Source organism: Mustela nivalis, assembly GCF_964662115.1.
Source record: "Mustela nivalis genome assembly, chromosome: 5".
In the NCBI taxonomy this organism is placed as follows: Eukaryota; Metazoa; Chordata; class Mammalia; order Carnivora; family Mustelidae; genus Mustela; species Mustela nivalis.
Window position 1 is genome coordinate 94277685 of NC_139024.1, and position 26803 is coordinate 94304487.

The window sequence follows — 26803 nt, forward strand, 5'->3', positions numbered from 1 at the left end:
TTTTCTTCAAACTAAAGCTTACATACTTAGAAACCAAAGATTTACCCAAACGGGGGCTACTCCCAAGACTCATGCCAGCAAGATGTATATCAAACTTATGTTAATGTGGCACAACTAAACAATAGCCCAATGCTTTCGGGTGACATCAGTTCCTTTTCCCACATTTGATTGCTTTGAAATGTAACATTTTAATTACTTCTTGCAGAAAAGTACATTTTATTGTTTGCTAAGGCATAACAGTATAAATTATCTTGATGCTGCTATATGAGAACTGAACTTCTATTATGTAAAATACAGTCTCAATATTAGATGCACAAGAACTCAAAGATGGAATTTTGGCAAAGCTAGGGGTCACTCTAGTCAGCTTTATCTCCTGCACTTGGCAAAAATGTAACTGCTTCATAATGAACCGACAAGAGAAACAATGCTAAGTGAACTGCTGACAGGTTAAATTCATTCACTTACTTGGTGTTGGGGAAGACACTTTCTGCCTGTTCACTGAAGAGTATGGTCATGTGTGGAATGAGAACTTCCTCATATTTGGGTAGAACTAGTTATTTTCAGAGTGAAAAATGCATGGACTTTGAAGAAGAGAAGTGTACACAAGATATTTAATGAACCTTAGCCACAGCTTTGTCATTTATAAAATGGGAATAATTAAACTTATCTTCAAGTATTGCTGTTAGTATCATTTACAAGATATACAAATTCTCCATTACATTGGTTTACGCAAAGCAGACAGCCAATAAATAGTACTAACAAAAGTGAAACTTCTTTGAAAAAATGAGAAGTAATACCTTCCCCCAAAACCTACTTTGGGCCTTGAAACACCCACATAAACAGAGATTAAAAGGAGCCAAAAGAGATTTTGCTTCCAAAATTCTTATTGTGTCTTTATTGCTGTGCAAATATGTGCTGCAATGCAAAGTTAAATTAAATGTTAGGTCGAACCCAACAAAATCATTAATATTAGAGAAAAAAAAACACTAATCTTAATTAGCTTAAAATGTTCACTAATGTTTGAATGTTACTAATGTTTATACAACCATTTTGATTTTGTTTCGAAACTCAGTTCCCAGTTTCATCTACTGCGAGAAATCTGATTACTTAGTAGAAGTTGAGTCACCATTCTCCTTTTACCCTACGCAAGGTTTCTGGACCCCTTGTGACTCATGCTACTTCCAAAAGACACTGGAATTTTACAAAAATTCAGTCATTGCATTTTCATTCACAGGCCATTAGAGGGGGGAAAAGGATATTTAAAAGCAACAGCATTAAATAAGCCTAACAATGACCCCTAAGGAACCAGAGATATTATTAAATGTGCATTAAAGCTCAACAAATGGGAAATCGTAAGGAAGGCTAGTACATTTGATGAACCGTCATTTTCAGTTCTTCATAATTAAGCCTTACATCCTTAACTGAAGAAAAGCAAAGTGAACAATTTAGGTAATCAATGAGATTTTTTTTAATTACATGCAGACCAAATGTTTTCTTTCAGTTTTAGATTCAGTTCAGAAAACATTCTTAAATGTTATTTATGAAAATGGGAAAACTATTTTCCATTTACGATAATTTATATCGAGTGTCTAGAGGCAAACACCCAGAAAAGAGCATATTAACATTTTAAGATTTTTTCAACTGTAAGAACCAAGTAAGCTTCTAGCAAGAATCCTAACTCTCCACGCTGGGTAAGTGTCCAGATACCAAGGACTAACTATTCTTTCTCACACAGAATAAAATCTAGATATAGAAAGTAATCTATCAGAGATTAATTACTTATAACATTATAACTGAGTGTATACACATAGAATTCCCTGTACCTAGAATAAAGGCTTTGAAAATCAAGTCCTTTTTTCAAGCTATGTCTCCAAAGGCAAAAGAAACAAAAGTGAAAATAAACTTTTGGGACTTCATCAAAATCAAAAGCTTCTGCACAACAAAGGAAACAGTCAAGAAAACAAAGAGGCAACCCACGGAATGGGAGAAGATATTTGCAAATGACAGTACAGACAAAAGGCTGATATCCAGGATCTATAATGAACTCAAACTCAACACACACAAAACAGACAATCATATCAAAAAATGGGCAGAAGATATGAACAGACACTTCTCCAATGAAGACATACAAATGGCTATCAGACACATGAAAAAATGTTCATCATCACTAGCCCTCAGGGAGATTCAAATTAAAAACCACATTGAGATATCACCTTACACCAGTTAGTATGGCCAAAATTAACAAGACAGGAAACATGTGTTGGAGGGGATGTGGAGAAAGGGGAACCCTCTTACACTGTTGGTGGGAATGCAAGTTGATGCAGCCTCTTTGGAGAACAGTGTGGAGATTCCTCAAGAAATTAAAAATAGAACTTCCCTATGACCCTGCAATTGCACTCCTGGGTATTTACCCCAAAGATACAGATGTAGTGAAAAGAAGGGCCATCTGTACCCCAATGTTTATAGCAGCAATGGCCATGGTCGCCAAACTGTGGAAAGAACCAAGATGCCCTTCAACGGACGAATGGATAAGGAAAATGTGGTCCATATACACTATGGAGTATTATGCCTCCATCAGAAAGGATGAATACCCAACTTTTGTATCAACATGGACAGGACTGGAAGAGATTATGCTGAGTGAGATAAGTCAAGCAGAGAGAGTCAATTATCATATGGTTTCACTTATTTGTGGAGCATAACAAATAGCATGGAGGACATGGGGAGATAGAGAGGAGAAGGGAGTTGGGGGAAATTGGAAGGGGAGGTGAACCATGAGAGACTATGGATTATGAAAAACAATATGAGTGGTTTGAAGTGGGGGGGCTTGGGGTACCAGGTGGTGGGTATTATTAGAGTACGGATTGCATGGAGCACTGGGTGTGGTAAAAAAAAATAATGAATACTGTTATGCTGAAAATAAATAAATAAATAAGAAAAAAAGAAAGAAAAAGAAATCTAGTTTTAAATCATTTTGTGTTGTTTAAAATTATTTTTCTTGGCATATTCCCCAATTAACATTAAATTTAATAAGTACTGTCGCTTTATATATCATAAATTTATCTTGGCTGCTTTTTTTCCCTTCTTGGTCTAAACTATGTTTTCCAGTTATGATTTTATCACTAACAATTGTACTTCTAGTTTCTTCAATGGCTCGTTTACTTGCTGTAGTTACTTCCTTACCAAGAATGAAAACAGATACTATTTCCAGACTCCCGCAGGCATTCTCTCTGAATCCTGGGCCAGTTCCTGCAGCTGGAGTATCATTAGCCAGGTGATTTGGTTTGTGGAATATCTTTATTTGACAGTTACTGCTTCCCTTCCCCACCCCCATACCTTGAGGCTGAATCCATTCACACAAGTTCTGCTTTTACAAAGAACTTCTGGTAAGGACAACCATTCCACTTGGCTCCTGCTAACAGTATTTGCAAAAAGAAATAATGAGAGTCTAACATTGAATTAGAGATTGGTGGAACAAAGCTATCTTTTTGAAATAGATCATTTAAGATGTCTAATTTAAGAAAAAAAAACCCTGATTTTGAAACAAAATTAGTCTTGAAAGTGTAGAACCAAAACTAAAATGGAGACTGTCAAAGCAGGTGCAAAAAGAAGGCTTAATCTAGTTCCTCTCAGAAATCAGCAGAGCACACCAGCCAATCTCCAAATGCCAAGCCAGTTCACACCATCCCTGGACTGGTTTCTCTGATTCAGCGACACCATTCCAGATAGGGAAAAACACCCCTACCTATTCAGTTAGCTGAAAGCGCGAAAGATCTTCCTCATTTACCCTATAAAGATCCCTAATCTGTGAGCATTCAGAACTCACTGCTCACAGAGCCTTGAGTTTCCCAGGTTACAAGTTGAAAGTCTTGCAGTAAACTTATTTTCTGCTTTATTTATTTTTTCTCCAAGATTTATTTTGAGAGAATGTGCACATGCGCACTAGTGAGGGAAAGGAACAAAGCGGGGAGGGACAGAGGCAGAAGGTTATGCAGACTGTCTGCTGAGAAGGGAGCCCCATCTCCCTTCTCAGCAGGGCTGGCTCCCAGGACCCTGGGATCACGACTTGAGCCCAAGGCAGACACTTAACCAAGGAGCCTCTCCGGTGTCCCTCGTTTTCTACTTAAATTCAGTATGCAAAGGTTGGTTTTTCATAGAAGGAAATGAAGAAAAAAGAAACAGGTGTCAAAGCTTATTGCAAAATTAAAGAGGTAGTAAAAAGTGTAAAATCCTAATGGGTATTTCTGTGTTATACACTAGAAAACTATTTTTTTAAAGTCTGACTCAATAAATAATACATGTCCCTCTACATGTAAGAAATTTTTCAGTTGTGAAAGGTTGTCAAAGTCTGTAACTTAGGATTTTAATTAGACTACAATGGTAAAACCACAGAAGGATTCTATGTAAGGATGCTTAAGCTCTGAGAGTGAACGTGTGTCCTTGTTTAGATGGAAAGACTGAAATATCATTGCAGAATTTCAAGAGAATAGTAAGTGAAGAGAAGACTAAAGATTTTTAACTACTCTTAGAATTCGAGAGAAAAACTATCTCATGGTGCCCAAATGTTTTACTTTGAGGCTGATATGTGTTTAGGGCAATTACTCAGACTTATTAGCCCTTATCTAAAACATTATTCACATGGTTCTTGTCTGAGTGACAAAAATTTTATAAAAGAAGAAAAGTAATGAGGTAACTTACACACATTACCAGGAGCAACGCAGAAGATGGCAGAAGCAGGCTAGAGAAGCTGCCACTGTTTATATACCTTCCTCCCACAGGCAAGTCAGATCTCAAGGGATCTTGGGAGTGCTACAGAGGCCAGCATGGGAGTCCCGGGGTGAGAAACACCTGAGTGTGCCAGGTGTTGAGGCCCCTTGTCCCAGACTGATCCAGCTCACACCACCTATCAAGCAAATCCCCATCCTCCTGACACCTTCCCCTCCCTACATCCAGTCAGTCACAGTGCATGATAGCTGCACCCCAGGAAGGCAGCTGCTGGGGACTGGTTCTAGCCTAACAGTGCTTGTGCAGAAGTGGGATGGCAGAAAGGGAGCTCAGAGAGGGGAGCCTAATTTCAGTTTCTGAGGAGTGGGGGACAAACCTCTTAAGCATATCCAAAATGCCTTAAGAGAGAAGGAAAGGAGATCTCCTCTAGTTGGGAGATGGGGTTGGGAGTTTCTGTAAGCAGTCAGGAGCTTGTGTGAGTTGTAGCTCCCTTTGGCAATGTCAACCAAGATAGAATTCACTGGAAATTTAAGCAAACGGGCATTTATTTGTGCAATTAGAATTGCAATTTGGGAGACACAGATGCAGGTAGAACCCTGACTCGTGTTCTGAGAGTCTCTCTGGGAGAGAATTATAAAGGTGAGAGGTCATGAATGGAGTTCTCATTTAGGAACTCTATGTGAAATAAGGATTCAAACTAGGTAAACGGGGATCGGTTGGGTTACTAGGCAACTGAGGGATTGAAATTTGTCAAATTGGGTTGGCTCCTTTCCAAGTGAAGCATGTGATTTAGCTGTCATGGTGAGGAGGGAATTAAGTTCAAGGGTGAGGGCTTGCAGCTGGCAAAACCTTTATGGAATGAATTCCTCCTCACTTATGGCCCTCAAAGCAACTTTTTTTAAAAATTTATTTATTATTATGTTCACTTAGCCAACATATAGTACATTATTAGTTTTTGAACCTACGTTAGGAAGAGAGTCTCATAGCTCAGCTTGCTTGCTAAATTTTAAAACCTCCTTTTACAGACTCGAATGAGTTGTCAGCAAGCATACAAAAAGTGGAGTCAGAATTGCCCTTAAACAGATCAAGCAGTAGATCATGTAACCATATGAACTGGAAATTTAATAATTATCAAAAATACAGAAGTTATTCTAACATTCCTCAGTCCCATCTATTTAAGACCTGTGTTTTCATAGCTTTTCCAAATGACAATTCTGCTGTCCCCTTGTTTGTTCTCTTACTAGCAAGTCAATAAAATATGACGTGCTTGAGAACAATTTGTCTAACAACTGTTACTATTGGCATGCTGTACTCAGTTTACTATTCACTATTTATCGATTTGGTCTCCTTTTCTATTTCTTAAATTAAGCTAGACATAACATGGAGTGAGAGAGGAGCCAAAGTTAAAGATGGCTGAGGCTAGGCATAATTTTGCATGTAATGAGAGGAGGCTGAGATTTTATTTCTTAAACATTTTTTAAGTGAGAGAAAACTTTCTAACACAGGAATGATATGATCATCTTTATCAAGTAGAAAGTTTACTTTGATAACAGCAGAAAAAGTGTTTGAAGAAGCTAAGCAGAAAGATCAGACCTGAAACAGAGTTGATGGAAAATAATGAAGAAAAATATTTAGGACATTAAAACAATAATGAAATAATGAAGAAGGAAAAACTCTGTTTGCCTCTGGTCTGGATTACTTGGCCACTGTAATATATCCAAATGCAAGTGTATAGGAGCACCTGGGTGGCTCAGTCAGTTAAAGCATCCAACTCCTGGTTTTGGCTCAGGTCATGAACTCAGGGTTTGGGGATCCAGCCCCATGCTGAGCTCAGCATGTAGTCTGCTTATCCTTCTCCTCCCCTTGCTTGCACTTGGTGCTCTTTCTCTCTTTATAAAATAAATAATAAATAAATGAGGTTTTAAAATAATTTATCTCTTTATAAATATTAAAAAATCAATCAATATTTTTTAAAAAACCAAATATAGATATATGTATTTATACACACAGAGTCTTTAACTCTAGTTAAAGGATGGTCACTTCCCCTTCTTGCATAACCCATTAAGTCCATGCCCCAACTGCTTCCTACAACCCACTCTTTTTATGGGACTATCTATCTCACTCTAGGGTCCCTATATACCTGCCCTATATACCTGTCCTAATTGCCCTAGAACAAAGTATCAGATAACCAGGGAAAGCCTTTATGCCCTGGGACCTGAAAAATTTATCCAAATTAGTCAATCTAAAGGGATCCCTGCAAATCCCACCCTGCCTGCCCTACATCAACTGTCCCCTACCGCTTAAGCTTGCTACTACTGTGTCCCCAGGTACAACCCACCGTGTGCCTGGCTACTTTCATTTGGAGCTGTAACAAACAAAACATTCTGCCTTCCATCTATCCAGGTGTCAGTGTGTTGTTTCCTACCATCAAAAGAATCTTAAAATTTTATAAAACAGTCTTTTACCCAAACAATGAACTAAGAAAGGGAAACACATTTTAAGAAAAAGAGTTTTAGTTTAGTTTTTCTCATATTGCATGAGAGGAGCTTGTGGAACATGGAGATGGAGATGTTCAACATGCAGGTGGATATTCAGTTCTAGATGTTAAACAATACCTATCCTACAGAGAAAGAATTTGGACTTATTAGTCCACACCTGGCAACCAAAAACATGGATGCAAACACAATCGTTTAGGAAATGAGTTTTAAGTGAAAAGAAAAACTTGGGCATTAAATCCTGACTAGGAAGAGCAAGAATCACTTCTATATTAGACCTGCCAATTAGGTGGATGTCATATTCCTAGTAATTAACATAACTCTTAATGGAAAACAAACACATTATCAGAGAACTGGATGTACCTACCACCAGATAAATCTGTGTCTTTTTATCAAGTCTAATAAAATATTTGAAAAAAAGAAGGAAGTGATATCTCTACCTCCCACTCCCAATGAAGTCAGCTAATATATTGGCTTGGCATTAATTTGTTGTGTATGAGAAAAAAATGTACTTATCCTATCTGAAATTTGTGTTGGTAAACAAATAGATTAAGCAGTTAACACTGGATTCTGAAGTAGAATAGGAAACTCTATTGTCTTCCCCAAGCTGTGCTTATTCAGTCCTTTTGGGAGTTGAGATGTGAAATGGTTGGCTCTACCCATGACTGGGCTTTTATAGCATGAATGTGATGGAGAGATGTGTGTTTAATGGAGCCAAGTTTGCTTAAAATGAGTTTTTTCAGTCTTTGGTGGATAGGAAGAGAAAGAAGCCAAGAAATAACTAAAAGTCTTAGAGAAAATGACAACATAACAAGAAGTCATGTTTGCATTGCCCTCAAAGTCGGAGTGGCAGGATGATTTGTAGAAAGGCAAATGTGATATGGAATGGCAGCAACAGTAGAGAATTCGGGAGAACATGCCCACTCCAAGCCTTGAGAACTGTTGTTTAGAAGGCTTAATAACTTTTAGTTGGATGACTCCCCAAAGCGTTGTTTCTTCAGAGAAAAGCAGAATTTCAGGTAAACTGAAGATAGATTATTTCTATAAGAAAGATGAGAGTAGAGTTGTTCTTTGATAATTGGGATAGTATAAAGTTCTCGTGGGAATTTGGTGCTGGTAAATGAGCTGAAGATGCAAGAAGAAAATGGTACAGAGGTAGAAGTGGGAGAACATACAAGATATTGGAGCTTACATTTTGTGGGAATGATTGAGGAAAACAGGCACAAGAGATTTTAAACAAATTAACTGGTTTCAAAATCATAAGTAAAATTTTGGTATGAAGGTTTTCTGTCTGTGAAACTACACTAGGTCTCCTAATATTGGAAAGCCATTGAGTATAGTCCATAGCCTCTCCGGGTTTGGGAGATTAAAGCAAACCTTTTATTTTCTTGGGAGCATAGGTTACCTTCTATAATTGATTCAAGAATGTGTCCTTGAAATGCAACTGATGACTTTTGAACTTTGTTCCCTTGCTGTGAATGTTTGGTTTAGACTGGGTTGTAGCATCCTCCAAATAAACCTAAATTAAGTGACTAATAATGAGAACACAAGGGCTCGATGGTTTTGTACTTGTAGTAATGGGGAAAACTAAGATAATTATCATCATGGAATTACTATGACAGGGCTAGATCTCAGTCATCCAGTTTATATTAATAACCGAAGTTCAGTGAAAAAAATATCCTCAATATGCCAATTAACAAACTTATACTCATGTTATACTTCAGCTGCTGATTAAGATATTTTAATTCCTTAAGAAATTTAAGGGGCACCTGGGTGGCTCAGTGGGTTAAAGCCTCTGCCTTCAGCTCGGGTCATGATCCCCGGGTGCTGGGATCAAGCCCCACATCAGGCTCTCTGCTCAGCAGGGAGTCTGCTTCTCCCTCTCTTTCTGCCTGCCTCTCTGCCTACTTGTGATCTCTGTTTATCAAATAAATAAATAAAATCTTAAAAAAAAAATTTAAAGGGCCATGAATAATTTCTAAATAACATGAATTTGTAACTAAAAGTAAATTAAATATTTTACCATAAAATAATGAATAAACAATAGCATTATTTATAACTATGGAATATATGAGATGTCAAACCAAAGTAACCATCAGATTTTTAAAAATCTTCTATCCAATGCTTAATAAATTATTAGATTCAAGGCTTTATATTGAATAAGTAAACCTGAAATTCATTCATCTCCATAATTCTATGATCTAATAAATTCTATAACTTATATAGTAAGAATAATACTTATGTTATAAAGCAACATAGAAAGATGCTATATTTATAATAGTTATCTATTACATCAATAAAATTCTACCAATTTAGATGAATTCTTAAAAAAGCTGTAAAACTATTGATGAGTGTCAGATACAGATGAAAGCTTCAAACCATTATTTGAATCTTTAATAGGAAATAACTGGATTACATAATTAGGATACCCGTCTTCTAATACTATCTTTTTTCCAAATAAAATTAGATATATGCCTTATTCCAAATCAACCTACTAATATCTCAATATTTTTTTCAGCTTTAAATACCTTTAACTTCTTTTCTTAGTCATTATTTTAATTTAGACAACATTTATTGAGCAAAAATTATATACCTGTCAATTTTGTGATTTTGAAGATGGCTGATGGTGTTTCTACCCTCACTGTGCTGGTGATCTGGAGAATGTGAACACATTTATAAACTAGTAAGCACAAGTATATGTCAGAACCAATTAGACAAACAACATAACAAATAATAGGGGCCAGCAGCAAAATCAGAGAAGTCTTCATAGAAAACTGACCACTTGAACTGAATAGGTACAGTAGAGCATTTGATCAGACTGAACAAAACTTGTCAGCTGTAGTGACAGTGTATAAGTTTGTTTTGGGTAACTCTGGGAAGAGCTTAACACATGGAGATCTGTTAGATGATTATGGTAATTGTCTAAAGAAAGCATTTTTTAAAAATTATGATTATTTTCATGTTTACAACTTCTTCTCTGTTATTCCTATTTTTAAGCCTATGCAAGGAAAGCCATATTTCTTGGAACAACATGTAAACCTTTCCATGATCTAGAAACCAACCTTTCCAAAGTTAATTCTCAACACACAATGGTCCACATGCATCTATATTACAAGAACAAACTAACTTTTTCTTCAAAATCTAACACATGTTGTGGGAAGGATTCCCTGTGTGTAGTAGGTTGAATTGTGTTGCTTCCAAAGCATATTTGTTGAAATCCTAACCCCTAGGACCTCAGAATGTGACAATATTTGAATACAGGATCATTGCAGATATGATGGGGATAGGGTAGGCTCCTAATTCAATATGACTGGTGTCTTCATAAAATGGAAATGTGAAAATAGAGAGACACAAGGAGAACTCCTGTGGTGACACAGAGATTGGCAAGTCAAGGAAGGTCAAGGACTGACAGCAACACCAAAGGCAAAGAGAAAGACATGGAACAGACTCTGCTCTAGAGCTTTCAAGACAGAATGGCCCTGTCAGGAATTTAATCTTAAAGTCCAGCCTCCAGAACTATTAAACAATGTATTTCTGTTGTTTTAAGCCATCTAACTTGTGGTCCCTATTAGAGGAGCCCTAGGAAATTAATATACTGTCCCTTTAAGCATTTCAGTAATCTAGTACTCTATATTCCTTTTTTTTTTTTTTTAAGATTTTATGTATTTATTTGACGGAGAAAGAGTGCACACACACAAGCAGAAGGAGCAGCAGGGAGAGAGAAAGAAGCATGCTCCTGCTGATCAGGAAGCCCAGCCGGGGGTTCATCCTAGTGCTGGATCATGATCTGAGCTGAAGGCAGGTGCTTAACCCACTGAGCCACTCAGGCACCCCATAGTATTCTGTATTCTTGCAAGCATGGTTGACACAATAAAATTGCCCCTGACTTCACAAGGAAACCCTCATCATTTCTGATGCCAAAGAGAAAATGTGAACTACCATTTCCATATCCTAGTTCCTTGACTTTACTCATTCTGGTATGTCTGATTTAATGATAGACTTTATCAGAATCAACTACTTCTGTTAATTCAAAAACACTATCAAGAAAAAGAACAGACAAGTCACTAATTGGGACAAAATGTTAACAAGATCTAGATATTCAAAAAAGTCTTTTATTCAAAATTGTCGTGGCCGGCATGACAAATTGACCAGGAACGTGGGGGTAAGAGGATGAAGAAAAGAAGTTAAGAGACAAAGAGATGGGGGCAGGAGGAGCACTGAGGAGGATGTCCAACAGGGCTAAATTTATTCAAAGCATTAAGGCCATATATAGAGTGATAGGAGAAACAATACCACCTGTGCCTAGTTAAACAACCACAAATTCCCATAATAAGTTTCACATTTAACTATAAGCAGACCTTGTGATGCCAAACTGTATTGAACAATACAGTACAATTGTTCTGTATTGATACAGCAAACCTGGAAGTAATTTATGAGCAGTATTAGGGCAGCAAGGACCAACAATGAACTTTTGACCCCAACCGAATTGTTCTCATTTGTTTAGCAAGCATGTGGGAAGTCACGTAGGCGAGCACACAACACATAGCACAGACCCTTTCTCAGTGCTACTCAACTTTTCCCATCCTAAACCTTTTGTTAGGTTATTCGGATTTTAAAGGAGGCACAAGTCAGGGCCTGGTTTGGTCCTCGTCTCAAGCCTTATTGTGGCCTCCCACACAAAATAGGTAAAGAGTTACTACAACTCAATAATAAATAAGCATAGAACCCTATATATAATATAAGCAAAAGGTTTGAACAAACTCTCTACACAGGCACTTATTCAAAAAGTTAATAAGCATATGAAAAGTTGCTCAACAGCACTGGTTCATTAAAAAAAAAAAAACATACAAATTAAAACCACAAAAAACCCCACAAAGTCCCTTTTCAATGGTTAAAATTAAAAAGATTGAAAATACCAAACATATGAGAGGATGTGGAACAACAGGAGCTTCTCATACATTGCTGAGAGAGGGTAAAATATAACCTCCTTGGCAAACTGCTCAGGACTTTCTTAAATGGCTAAATGGCAGCTTTACTCAGAATAGACAAAAACTATAATAGTTCTCTGACATAATACAAAAAAACAATGCAGAGATCCACCAATACAAAACTAATAAACTGTGTCATATTCACAAAATGGAATATCACTCAACATTTAATGGAAATGAATTACTGGTGCATGCAAAAGTACCACATGGAGGGACACCAGGGTGGCTCAGTAGGTTAAAGCCTCTGCCTTCAGCTCAGGTCATAATCTCAGCATCCTGGGATCGAGCCCCACATCTGGCTCTCTGCCCAGTAAGGAGCCTGCTTCCCCCTCCCCCTCTGCCTGCCTCTCTGCCTACTTGTGATCTCTTTCTGTGTCAAATAAATAAAATATTAAAAAAAAAAAAAAGCACCACATGGATCAAACCCAAAAATAGAATGCTGAGGGAAAAAAAGCTGGACACAAAAAGTACTGATTTTGTTTAAGAACTTGAAGAGTCAAGAAAATTAACTTATGCAGATAGATACCACATCAGCTATTACTTCTGGGGTTGGAGAGTAGACTAACAGAAAGAAGGAATGAGTAAACTTTCTGGGGTGATGAAAATGTTTCAATCGTTATATGCATTTGTCAAAATTGAAAGTTACATTTAAGATACATAAATCCTGTATAAAATATATAATTATGTATAAATTACATATACATTGTTACACAAATAAAGTAATGACTCATTGAAATAAAAACATATGGAAATAATTTTTTTTTAAATTGTTGGTAAAAAGAAAAACTATGAATGTGTTAAATTTTTTTAATAATGCAAATTTTCTGGCACATAGTCAATTATAAACTACAAACTCCTTAGAATTGTGGTGTTTTCGAACACCAGTAACAGATTCTATGATTCTCTGAACACCAGCTTGGGTTTTTAGTAATTCAATTCAATTCTGACACAACCTACCTAGAGTTAGAGTCAGGACTCACAAAGTTAAAGAGGTCAACACAAGACTATCACCACTGAAGATGCCAATCACAAGCCCTGGGCCACATGTGCTTTGGACTGACTGGCTATAAATCAGGGGTTCCCAAACATCTTAAGATTAAATAATTTGCTAAAATGACTCACAGAACACACTTTAGTTATGTTTATCAGATATTATAAAGACTACAAATGAACACATAGATGAAAAGATACAGAGGGAGAAGTTTAGAAGGGTCCCCAGTGCAGGAGTGTCCATCTGTGGAGTTGGGATGTCCCACCCTCTCTACAAGTGAATGCATTAACCATCCCCAAACCCTCTGGACCCAGTAGTTTAAGGATTTTCTTAGAGATTTCATCACATAGCATGATCAATTTTTAGCTCACTGTCCAACTTGTTTCTCCTTCCCTAAGATTGGGAGTGTGATGAGGCTTAAATTTCTAGCTTTGTAATCAAGATTTGATCTTCTGGTGACCAGTCTGGGACCCACCAAGACTCATTATTTGAGGATAACAGATGTTCCTACCACCCAGGAAATTTATAGGGGACTTAGGAGCTCTGTCAAGAACAGGGAACAAAACCAAGTATTGCACAAGAGGTTCCTATCACACCTATCACTCAGGAAATTATAAGGGTTTTAGGAGTTTTTTTTCAGGAATTAGGGACAAAGACCAAAGGTATATTTCTTATTATACCATAGGAATGAAGAAATATATTTATGTCTTAGGAAGTTTTAAGATGCACCTAAGGAAGAAAATGATTTATTCTTTTTTTTTTAAGATTTTTTTTAAAATTTATTGACAGAGAGAGACATAGCAAGAGAGGAAACCCAAGCAGGGGCAGTGTGAGAGAGAGAAGCAGGCTTCCTGCCAAGCAGGGAGCCTGATGCTGGGCTAGATCCCGGGACTCTGGGATCATGACCTGAGCCAAAGGCAGATGTTTAATGACTGAGCCACCCAGGTGCCCCAGAAATGATTTATTCTTATGTTTGCCTAGAATAAAAGTAACTATAAATAGGATAAAATGAATTGTTGTACATGCTGGCGATAAAGTAGAAATAGGAGAGACTGAAGATCCTAAGAGGTAGAAATCATGAAGTACTTAGAAAACTAGCAAAGGATTCAGGAGAAAGTTTATAGGGGTAGAAATGAGAAAAAGGAAGGAAGGGGATAGAAAAAGAACTTTTGGCAAGGGTTTGTTCTGATCAGAGAATTTAATTAATAATGAATATAGCATATTCAAAGAACAGTGAAGAGACCCATTTCCATCAATTGTGAGACTTGTGAAGAGACAAAATTGAACAAAACATTTTAAAAATAAAATAGATTGTTAAGAGACTCAAATATCAAGAAAGACTGTGGTCATTTGAAGAACAACAAAAAATCCTTGGACATTTTACTATTATTATTATTATCATCATCATTATTATTTTATTTTCATCATGATTAGTGTACTCTAATCTCTATCACCTACTTCACCCCTGATTCCCCTCCCTTGGGTAACCATCAATTTGTTCTTTTTTTTTTTTTTTTAAGATTTTATTTACTTTGACAGAGAGAGAGAGATCACAAATAGAGAGGCAGGCAGAGAGAGAGGAGGAAGTGGGCTTCCCTCCAAGTAGAGAGCCCAATGTGGGGCTCAATCCAAGGACCCTGAGACCATGACCTGAGCCGAAGGCAGAGGCTTAACCCACTGAGCCAACCAGGCGCTCCTAAGAGTCTATTTCTTGTTTCCCTTTTCTTGCGTTGCACATTTGTATTGTTTCTTAAATTACACATATGAGTGAAATCATATGATACTTGCCATTCTCTGATTGATTTATTTACCTTAGCATAATACTCTTTAGTTCTAACCATGTTGTTGCAAATACCAAGACTTCTTTTTTTTTTAATTTTTTATTTTTTATAAACATGTATTTTTTTTTAGATTTTTTTTAAGATTTTATTTATTTATTTGACAGAGAGAAATCACAAGTAGATGGAGAGGCAGGCAGAGAGAGAGGGAAGCAGGCTCCCTGCTGAGCAGAGAGCCCGATGCGGGACTTGATCCCAGGACCCTGAGATCATGACCTGAGCTGAAGGCAGTGGCTTAACCCACTGAGCCACCCAGGCGCCCTAAACATGTATTTTTATCCCCAGGGGTACAAGTCTGTGAATCAGCACTCACCAAAGCACATACCCTCCCCAATGTCCATAACCCCACCCCCCCTTCTCCCAACGCCCCCCCCCAAGCAACCCTCAGTTTGTTTTGTAAGAATAGGAGTCACTTGTGCTTTGTCTCCCTCCCAATCCCATCTTGTTTCATTTATTCTTCTCCTACCCACTTAAGCCCCCATGTTGCATCACCACTTCCTCATATCAGGGAGATCATATGAAAGTTGTCTTTCGCTGCTTGACTTATTTCGCTAAGCATGATATGCTCTAGTTCCATCCATGTTGTCGCAAATGGCAAGATTTCATTTCTTTTGATGGCTGCATAGTATTCCATTGTGTATATATACCACATCTTCTTGATCCATTCATCTGTTGATGGATATCTAGGTTCTTTCCATAGTTTGGCTATTGTGGACATTGCTGCTATAAACATTCGGGCGCAAGTGCCCCTTTGGATCACTACGTTTGTATCTTTAGGGTAAATACCCAGTAGTGCAATTGCTCGGTCATAGGGAAGTTCTATTTTCAACATTTTGAGGAATCTCCATGCTGTTTTCCAGAGTGGCTGCACCAGCTTGCATTCCCACCAACAGTGTAGGAGGGTTCCCCTTTCTCCGCATCCTCGCCAGCATCTGTCATTTCCTGACTTGTTGATTTTAGCCATTCTGACTGGTGTGAGGTGATATCACATTGTGGTTTTGATTTGTATTTCCCTGATGCCGAGTGATATGGAGCACTTTTTCATGTGTCTGTTGGCCATATGGATGTCTTCTTTGCAGAAATGTCTGTTCATGTCCTCTGCCCATTTCTTGATTGGATTGTATGTTCTTTGGGTGTTGAGTTTGCTAAGTTCTTTATAGATTCTGGACACTAGTCCTTTATCTGATATGTCGTTTGCAAATATCTTCTCCCATTCTGTCAGTTGTCTTTTCATTTTTTTAACTGTTTCCTTTGCTGTGCAAAAGCTTTTGATCTTGATGAAATACCAATAGTTCATTTTTGCCCTTATTTCCCTTGCCTTTGGCGATGTTCCTAGGAAGATGTTGCTGCGGTTGAGGTCGAGGAGGTTGCTGCCTGTGTTCTACTCAAGGATTTTGATGGATTCCTTTCTCACATTGAGGTCCTTCATCCATTTTGAGTCTATTTTTGTGTGTGGTGTAAGGAAATGGTCCAATTTAATTTTTCTGCATGTGGCTGTCCAATTTTCACAATACCATTTATTGAAGAGGCTGTCTTTTTTCCATTGGATATTCTTTCCTGCTTTGTCGAAGATTAGTTGGCCATAGGGTTGAGGGTCTATTTCTGGGCTCTCTATTCTATTCCATTGATCTATGTGTCTGTTTCTGTGCCAGTACCATGCTGTCTTGATGATGACAGCTTTGTAATAGAGCTTGAAGTCCGGAATTGTGATGCCACCAACGTTGCCTTTCTTTTTCAATATCCCTTTGGCTATTCGAGGTCTTTTCTGGTTCCATATAAATTTTAGAATTATTTGTTCCATTTCTTTGAAAAAGATAGATGGTACTTTGATAGGAATTGCATTAAATGTGTAGATTGCTTTAGGTAGCATAGACATTTTCACAATATTTATTCTTCAAATCCAGGAGCATGGAACATTTTTCCATTTCTTTGTGTCTTCCTCAATTTCTTTCATGAGTACTTTATAGTTTTCTGAGTATACATTCTGTGCCTCTTTGGTTAGGTTTATTCCTAGGTATCTTATGGTTTGGGGTGCAATTGCAAACGGGATTGACTCCTTAATTTCTCTTTCTTCTGTCTTGTTGTTGGTGTAGAGAAATGCAACTGATTTCTGTGCATTGATTTTATATCCTGACACTTTACTGAATTCCTGTATAAGTTCTAGCAGTTTTGGAGTGGAGTCTTTTGGGTTTTCCACATATACTATCATATCATCTGCGAAGAGTGATAATTTGACTTCTTCTTTGCCGATTTGGATGCCTTTAATTTCCTTTTGTTGTCTGATTGCTGAGGCTAGGACTTCTAGTACTATGTTGAATAGCAGTGGTGATAATGGACATCCTTGCCGTGTTCCTGACCTTAGCGGAAAAGCTTTCAGTTTTTCTCCATTAAGAACGATATTTGCCGTGGGTTTTTCATAGATGGCTTTGATGATATTGAGGTATGTGCCCTCTATCCCTACACTTTGAAGAGTTTTGATCAGGAAGGGATGCTGTACTTTGTCAAATGCTTTTTCAGCATCTATTGAGAGTATCATATGGTTCTTGTTCTTTCTTTTATTGATGTGTTGTATCACATTGACTGATTTGCAGATGTTGAACCAACATTGCAACCTGGGAATAAATCCCACTTGGTCGTGGTGAATAATCCTTTTAATGTACTGTTGAATTCTATTGGCTAGTATTTTGGTGAGAATTTTCGCATCTGTGTTCATCAAGGATATTGATCTATAGCTCTCTTTTTTGATGGGATCCTTGTCTGGTTTTGGAATCAAGGTGATGCTGGGCTCATAAAATGAGTTTGGAAGTTTTCCTTCCATTGCTATTTTTTGGAACAGTTTCAGGAGAATAGCTATTAGTTCTTTAAATGTTTCGTAGAATTCCCCCGGGAAGCCGTCTGGCCCTGGGTTTTTATTTGTTTGGAGATTTTTAATGACTGTTTCAATCTCCTTACTGGTTATGGGTCTGTTCAGGCTTCCTACTTCTTCCTGGTTAATTTGTGGTAGTTTTTATGTTTCTAGGAATGCATCCATTTCTTCCAAATTGTCAAATTTGTTGGCGTAGGGTTGTTCATAGTATGTTCTTATAATAGTTTGTATTTCTTTGGTGTTAGCTGTGATCTCTCCTCTTTCATTCATGATTTTATTTATTTGGGTCCTTTCTCTTTTCTTTTAGATAAGTCTGGCCAGGGGTTTATCAATTTTATTAATTCTTTCAAAGAACCAGCTCCTAGTTTCGTTGATTTGCTCTATTATCATTTTGGTTTCTATTTCATTGATTTCTGCTCTGATCTTCATGATTTCTCTTCTCCTGCTGGGCTTAGGGTTTCTTTCTTGTTCTTTCTCCAGCTCCTTTAGGTGTAGGGTTAGGTTGTGTACCTGAGACCTTTCTTGTTTCTTGAGGAAGGCTTTTACCTCTATATATTTTCCTCTCAGGACTGCCTTTGTTGTGTCCCACAGATTTTGAACCGCTGTATTTTCATTATCATTTGTTTCCATGATTTTTTTTCAATTCTTCTTTAATTTCCCAGTTGACACATTCATTCTTTAGAAGGATGCTGTTTAGTCTTCATGGATTTGGGTTCTTTCCAATCTTCCTCTTGTGGTTGAATTCTAGTTTCAGAGCATTGTGGTTTGAAAATATGCAGGGAATGATCCCAATCTTTTGATACTGGTTGAGTCCTGATTTAGGACCGAGGATGTGATCTATTCTGGAGAATGTTCCATATGCACTAGAGAAGAATGTGTATTCTGTTGCTTTGGGATGAAATGTTCTGAATATATCTGTGATGTCCATCTGGTCCAGTGTGTCGTTTAAGGCCTTTATTTCCTTGCTGATCTTTTGCTTGGATGATCTGTCCATTTCAGTGAGGGGAGTGTTAAAGTCCCCTACTATTATTGTTGATGTGTTTCTTTGATTTTGTTATTAATTGGTTTATATAGTTGTCTGCTCCCACATTAGGGGCATAGATATTTAAAATTGTTAGATCTTCTTGTTGGACAGACCCTTTGAGTATGATATAGTGTCCTTCCTCATCTCTTATTATAGTCTTTGGCTTAAAATCTAATTGATCTGATATAAGGAATGCCATTTCTGCTTTCTTCTGAAGTCCATTAGAATGGTAAATTCTTTTCCACCCCCTCACTTTAAATCTGGAGGTGTCTTCGGGCTTAAAATGTGTTTCTTGGAGGCAACATATAGATGGGTTTTGTTTTTTTATCCATTCTGATACCCTGTGTCTTTTGACAGGGGCATTTAGCCCATTAACATTCAGTGTAACTATTGAGAGATATGAATTTAGTGCCATTGTATTGCCTGTAAGGTGACTGTTACGTATATTGTCTCTGTTCCTTACTGATCTACCACTTGTAGGCTCTTTCTTTGCTTAGAGGACCCCTTTCAATATTTCCTGTAGAGCTGGTTTGGTGTTTGCAAATTCTTTCAGTTTTTGTTTGTCCTGGAAGCTTTTAATCTCTCCCTCTATTTTCAATAATAGCTTAGCTGGATATAGTATTCTTGGCTGCATGTTTTTCTCGTTTAGTGCTCTGAAAATATCATGCCAGCTCTTTCTGGCCTGCCAGGTCTCTGTCGATAAGTCTGCTGTCAATCTAATATTTCTACCATTGTATGTTACAGACTTCTTTTCCCGGCTGCTTTCAGGATTTTCTCTTTGTTACTGAGACTTGTAAATTTTACTATTAGTTGACGGGGTGTGGGCCTATTCTTACTGATTTTGAGGGGCGTTCTCTGTACCTCCTGAATTTTGATGCTTGTTCCCTTTGCCATATTGGGGAAATTCTCCCCAATAATTCTCTCCAGTATACATCTGCTCCCCTCTCTCTTTCTTCTTCTTCTGGAATCCCAATTATTCTAATGTTGTTTCGTCTTATGGTGTCACTTATCTCTCGAATTCTCCCCTCGTGGTCCAGTAGCTGTTTGTCCCTCTTTTGCTCAGCTTCTTTATTCTCTGTCATTTGGTCTTCTATATCACTAATTCTTTCTTCTGCCTCATTTATCCTAGCAGTGAGAGCCTCCATTTTTGATTGCACCTCATTAATAGCTTTTTTTATTTCAACTTGTTTAGATTTTACTTCTTTTATTTCTCCAGAAAGGGCTTTTATATCTCTCGAGAGGGTTTCTCTAATATCTTCCATGCCTTTTTCGAGCCCGGCTAGAACCTTAAGAATTGTCATTCTGAACTCTAGGTCTGACATATTACCGATGTCTGTATTGATTAGGTCCCTAGCCTTCAGTACTGCCTCTTGTTCTTTTCTTTGTGGTGAATTTTTCCGCCCTGTCATTTTGTCCAGATAAGAGTATATGAAGGAGCAAGTAAAATACTAAAAGGGTGGCAACAACCCCAGGACAATATGCTTTAACCAAATCAGAAGAGATCCCAAATCTTGAGGGGGGAGAAAGGGGATAAAAAGAGGTTCAAAAAGAAAGAAAGAAAAAAAAAGAAAAAAATGAAAATAAAAGAATTAAAAAAAATAAAACGAATAAAGTAAAATATAAAAAGGAATATATATATATTAGATAAACTAGTTAAAAAACTTTAAAAAAGAAAAGGGTTAAAGTTAAAAAAAAATTTAGCAGAAGAAGAGAAAAAAAATGAAAAAGAAAAAAATTAAATTACCTGCAAGACTAAAAAAATCACAGGGAAAAAGAAAAAAAAAAAAAGAAAATCACAGGGAGAAAGCCATGAATTCCGTGCTTTGCTTTCTCCTCCTCTGGAATTCTGCTGCTCTCCTTGGTATTGAAACCCACTCCTTGGTAGGTGAACTTGGTCTTTGCTGGATTTCTTGTTGATCTTCTGGGGGAGGGGCCTGGTCTAGTGATTCTCAGGTGTCTTTGCCCCAGGCGGAATTGCACCGCCCTTACCAGGGGCGGGGCTGAGTAATCCGCTCGGGTTTGCTTTCAGGAGCTTTTGTTCCCTGAGCGCTTTCCGTAGAGTTCTGGAGGACGGGAATACAAATGGCGGCCTCCTGGTCTCCGGCCCGAAGGAGCCGAGAGCCCGGGGCCCCACTCCTCATTGCGCCCTCAGAGAATAGCGCCCAGTTACTCCCGTCTGCCTGACCTCCAGCCGCGCTCCGAGCTCACCGAGCCTGTGACCTGTTCAAGGTAACACCGAGCTGTGATCTTACTGTCAGCTCTGTCTCTGTAGCCAGCTTTCCCGTTCCAGTCCCCGCAAGTTCTACGACACTCAGTCACCCCCGATCCTTCTGTGACCCTGCGGGACCTGAGGCCACGCTGACCCCACGTGGGCTTCGCCCCGGTTTAGTGTCTGGAGCGATGTCCCTCAGCGGAACAGACTTTTAAAAGTCCTGATTTTGTGCTCCGCGCTTGCCGGGAGCCGGCCCCTCCTCCCGGGGTCTATCTTCCCGTCGCTTTGGATTCACTTCTCCGCCAGTCCTACCTTTCAGAAAGCGGTTGTTTTTCTGTTTCCAGAATTGCTGTTCTTCTTCTCTTTGATCTGGGGATGGATTTGCAGGTGTTTGCAATCTTTAGATAAGCTATCTAGTTGATCTCCTGCTAGCTGATGTAATCTCAGCTTGCTACTTCTCCGCCATCTTGACTCCTCCCACCAAGATTTCATTTTATGGCTGAAGAAATATTCCATTGTGTGTGTGTGTATATATATATATATATATATATATATATATATATATATATGTATATATATGTATACATATACACACTACATCTTATCTTTTCAAGTTTTAATTTTAATTCCATATAGTTAATATATAGTGTACTGTTTTTGGTGGACAATATTGTGATTCAGCACTTCCACACAACACCCACTACTCATCAGGATAAACACACCTCCTTGATCTCCATCATCTAATTCACCCATTCTCCCATCCACCTCCCCTTGAGTAACCATCAGTTTGTTCTCTTGACTAGAGTGTCTGTTACTTGGTTTGCTTCTCTCTCTCTTTTTCTCCCCCTTTGCTTGATTTTTGTTTTGTTTGTTGTTTTGTTGTTGTTGTTGTTGTTGTTAAATTCCACATATGAATGAAATCAGATGGCATTTGCCTTTCTCTGACTGACTTATTTCACTCATCATAATACTCCGTAGCTCCATGTATGTCATCGCAAATGGCAAGACTTCATTCTTTTATATGTTTAATATTCCACTGTATATATACCACCTCTTCTTTATCCATTTGCCAGTTGATGGACACTTGGGCTATTTCCATAATTTGGAAGATAATGTTGTTATAAGTATTGGGGTGCATATATCCCTTTGAATAAACATTTTTGTATTTGGGGGATAAATACTCAGTTCCCGGATAGTAGGGTAGTTCTAGTTTTAATTTTTTTGAGGAACCTCCACACTATTCTCCACAGTGACTGTACCAGTTTGCATTCCCACCAACAGTACATGAGTGTTCCTTTCTCTCCACATCCTCACCAACACTTTTCATTTCTTGTGTTTTTGACTTTAGCCATTCTGAGAGGTGTAAAGTGTTATCTCATCATAGTTTTAATTTGCATTTCCCTGAAGATCAATGATATTGAGCATATTTTCATGTGTCTATTGGCCATCTGTACATCTTCTGTGGAGAAATATCTGTGCATGTCTTCTGCCCATTTTTAAATTAGATTTGTTTTTTTGAGTTCGATAAGTTATTTATAGATTTTTGGATACTAATACTTTATCAGATATATCATTTGCTGCAAATATCTTCTCCCATTGGGTAGGGTGCCTTTTAGTTTTGTTGACAGTTTCCCTCACTGTAGAGAAACTTTTTATTTTTACATATTCTCATACTTTATTTTTGCTTTTATTTCCCTTGTGTCAAGAGACGTATCTAAAAAATGTTGCTATGGCTGATGTCAGAGATGCTGCTGTTTGTTCCTTCTTCAAGGATTTTATGATTTTAGGTCTCACATTTAGGTCTTTAATCTAATTTGGAGTTTATTTTTATAGATGGTGAAATAAAGTGGTCCAGTTTCATTCTTTTGCATGTTGCTGTCCACTTTTCCCAACACCCAGTCTCTTTTGTCAAAGAGACTGCCCTTTTTCCCATTGGATATTCATTCTTCCTTTGTTAAACCCATACGATTATGGGTTTATTTCTGGGTTTTCTCTTCTAATCCACTGATCTGTGTGTTTATTTTTATAACAGTACCAAACTATTTAATTACTGCTGCTTTGTAATATAACTTGAAATCTGGAATTGTAATACTTCCAGTGTTATATTCCTTTTTCAAGATTGCTTTGGCTACTCAATGTCTTTTGTGGTTCCATACAAATTTTAGGATTGTTTATTCTAGTTCTGTGAAGAACGCTGTTGGTATTTTGATAGAGATTACAGTAAGTCACTTTGGGTTGTTTTGGGTAGTATAGATATTTTAACAATATTTGCTTTTCTAATTCATTAGCAAGAAATGTCTTTCCATTTCTTAGCATCATCTTGAATTTTTTTCATCAATGTTTTATAGTTTTCAGAGTACAGTTCAGTTTATTACTAGGTATTTCATTGTTTGGGAAGCAATTGTAAATAGGATTGTTTTCTTAATTTCACTTTTCATTGTTCTGTTATTAGTTTATAGAAATGCGACAGATTTCGGTGCAGTGATTTTGTATCCTACAGTTTAATTGAATTTATGTATCAGTTATAGTAGTTTTTTGGTGATCTTTAGGGTTTTATATATATACTATCATGTCATCTGAAAATAGTGAGAGTTTTACTGCTTCTTTACCAGATTGGGTGAATTTTATTTCTTTTTGTTGTCTACTTGCTGTAACTAGGACTTCCAGTACTATCTTGAATGAAAGTGGCTAGAATGGACGTTCTAGACTTTTTCTGACTTTAGGGGAAAAGGTTTCAGTTGTTCCCCATTGAGTGTGATGTTGGGTGTGGGTTTTATATATAAGGCCTTTATTATATCAAGATGTGTTCCCTGTAGAGCTACTTTGCAAGGTTTTTTATCATGAATAGATGTACTTTGTCAGGTACTTTTTCTGCATCTTTTGAAATGATCTTATGGCTTTTATCCTTTCTTTTATTGATGTAATGTATCACTTGATTGTTTTGCTAGTATTGAAACACACTTTCATCCCAAGAATAAATCCCATGTGATCATGGTATGTGATTCTCTAAAATGTATTATTGGATTTGGTTTGACTTTTTTTTTTTTTTTTTGAGAATTTTTGTATGTATATTCATTAGAGGTGTTGGCTGGTATTTCTCTTTTTTTTGTGTGTGATGTCTTCACCTGGTTTTGGTGTCAGGGAGATGTTGGTCTCATAGAATGAATTTGTAAGTTTTCTTTCTATTTTTTGTTTTTAATAGTTTGAGAAGAATGGAATGGGTATCAATTCTCCTTTAAATGTTTGGTAAAACTTATCTTTGAGGCCATCCGATCCTGTACTTTTGTTTGTTGGGAGTTTTTTTTATTATTGCAGTGCAGGTAATTGGTCTGTTCAAATTTTCTATTTTTTTCTGCTTTAGTTTTGGTAGGTTATATATTTCTAGGAATTTATCCATTTCTTCTAGGTTGTCCAATTTTTTGGCTTATAGATTTTCAGAATCCTTGAATATTTTTAATTGGAATGATTATAATGAAGCATTCTTTTAGGAAGATCAGTTCATTTATTCCACAAATGTAAAAATATTCCATATTATTCATTAGTTTTGTGATTCTGGGTGTAATTAGTGACAGAGATTTTGAGTTTGACCAGATAATAATTATTTTCATAGATGGTAATTTGTATTCTTGAGGTAAAAATGGCTCCATTTGTATTGAGCACTTTATCAGGTAGAGCTTGGTTTGAAAAACAGATATCAAGTTTTTATCCACAAACTTATTTTCCATATCCCTTTGTTAACACTCTTTCAATAATATTAATTCCATGTTTTAATAATTACAGAAAACTACTAGTCATTGCCCTTGAATCAATTTAAATATGTAACTGAAGTCAAGCTGATAATAGACTAGAGAGTCATATTAAAATGTAAGGAACAGGGGCGCCTGGGTGGCTCAGTGGGTTAAGCCACTGCCTTTGGCTCAGGTCATGATCTCAGGGTCCTGGGATCAAGTCCCGCATGGGACTCTCTGCTCAGCAGGGAGCCTGCTTCCTCCTCTCTCTCTCTGCCTGCCTCTCTGCCTACTTATAATCTCTCTCTGTCAAATAAATAAATAAAATCTTAAAAAAAAATGTAAGGAACAGTAGGCACAATGAGATGAGGATGGACACTTCCTTCAACTGACCACCAGCCACTCACTCTGCTTCCTCCATGATGCTTGTAGGGGTAAAAAACAGCAGCAGTGAAGTGAGCAGTTGGTAGAAAAGATGTACTTTTTTTAAAACATGCAAAGTGACAGCTGCATAAAAGGATTTAGGTTGTCTTTATGCTGCACAAAGTGTCCTAATATAAAATTTAAAAATGAGGGCGCCTGGGTGGCTCAGTGGGTTAAGCCGCTGCCTTCGGCTCAGGTCATGATCTCAGGGTCCTGGGATCGAGTCCCGCATCGGGCTCTCTGCTCGGCAGGGAGCCTGCTTCCTTCTCTCTCTCTCTGCCTGCCTCTCCATCTACTTGTGATTTCTCTCTGTCAAATAAATAAATAAAATCTAAAAAAAAAAAAAATTTAAAAATGAGTTGGGAGGCAAGATGGCAGTGGTTAAAGCATAGTCTTTTTTTTTTTTTTTAACCTTTCTATACAGGAAGAAAAACATAACTGAATTGGATGTCAGTAAATCATAAATATATTATGAAATTCGATAAATCCTTACCATGAACACCAGTAGACTTCATGATTCAGGAGGAAAAATTGTAAGCTTTTATTTTGTTTTACCACTAATCAGTGAGAAATAATATGAGACACAGAAGAAACCTCAAGGGGGGGGAAATTTTTTTTTCCTGAAAAGGTATAAGGGAATTGAAATAAGTAATAAGATTGGAAAATGTGGAAAATGGAAAAAAAATGGAAAAGAATAAAGATTGGAAAAATCTAATTTTAAATTCTCTCATTTTAAGCCATTAAAAACACATGTATGCTAGTAGTTGTATATTACATTTTAAAAGGTATTTACTTCATTCTATCCAGCATTTTCCTATTTTGTTTTCTTATTCCACCAATAATAATATAAATTAATATATGTTTAAGAGCTGCTCTGGCCATTCACTGGTATCATGTGTGTGTGTATGTGTGAAAACATTGTTTTATTCGAGAACTGTGTTCAGATGTTACAAAGTGTACAATTATTAGTAACATCTTTTACTCATGTGACTCTAGTTATTCCATCCAACAGTATTGCAAACACATCTTTAAAAGAAGTAACACTGCCTTTATTCATGTACAATGCTAGCATCCTTGCAAACATCTTTAATGAGCCTTTAGAATGTATTTTATTTTATTTTTATATTTTATTTTACTTTATTGCAATTCCAGTATAATTGACATACAGTGTTATATTAGTTTCAGATATATAATACAGCAATTCAGCACTTCCGCACAGCACCCAGCACTCATCCTGACAAGTGCGTTTCTTCATCGTCATCACCTATCTAACTATCCCCAACCCCCTCCCCTCCAGTATCCCTCAGTTTGTTCCCTATAGTTAATTTTCCCTCTATCTCTCAGACATTTTTACAAATACTATCTTTTGTCTTTAAAAGGCCTGTGAAACATATATATATCATCATCTTCATTGCCCAGATGAGGAAATTAGGTTCAGAGATGTTGAGCCTTTTCTCCAAGTAGGGCCTGGTACTTGAGTATGATCTTAGATTTGTGAAATTCTAATCCATGATCC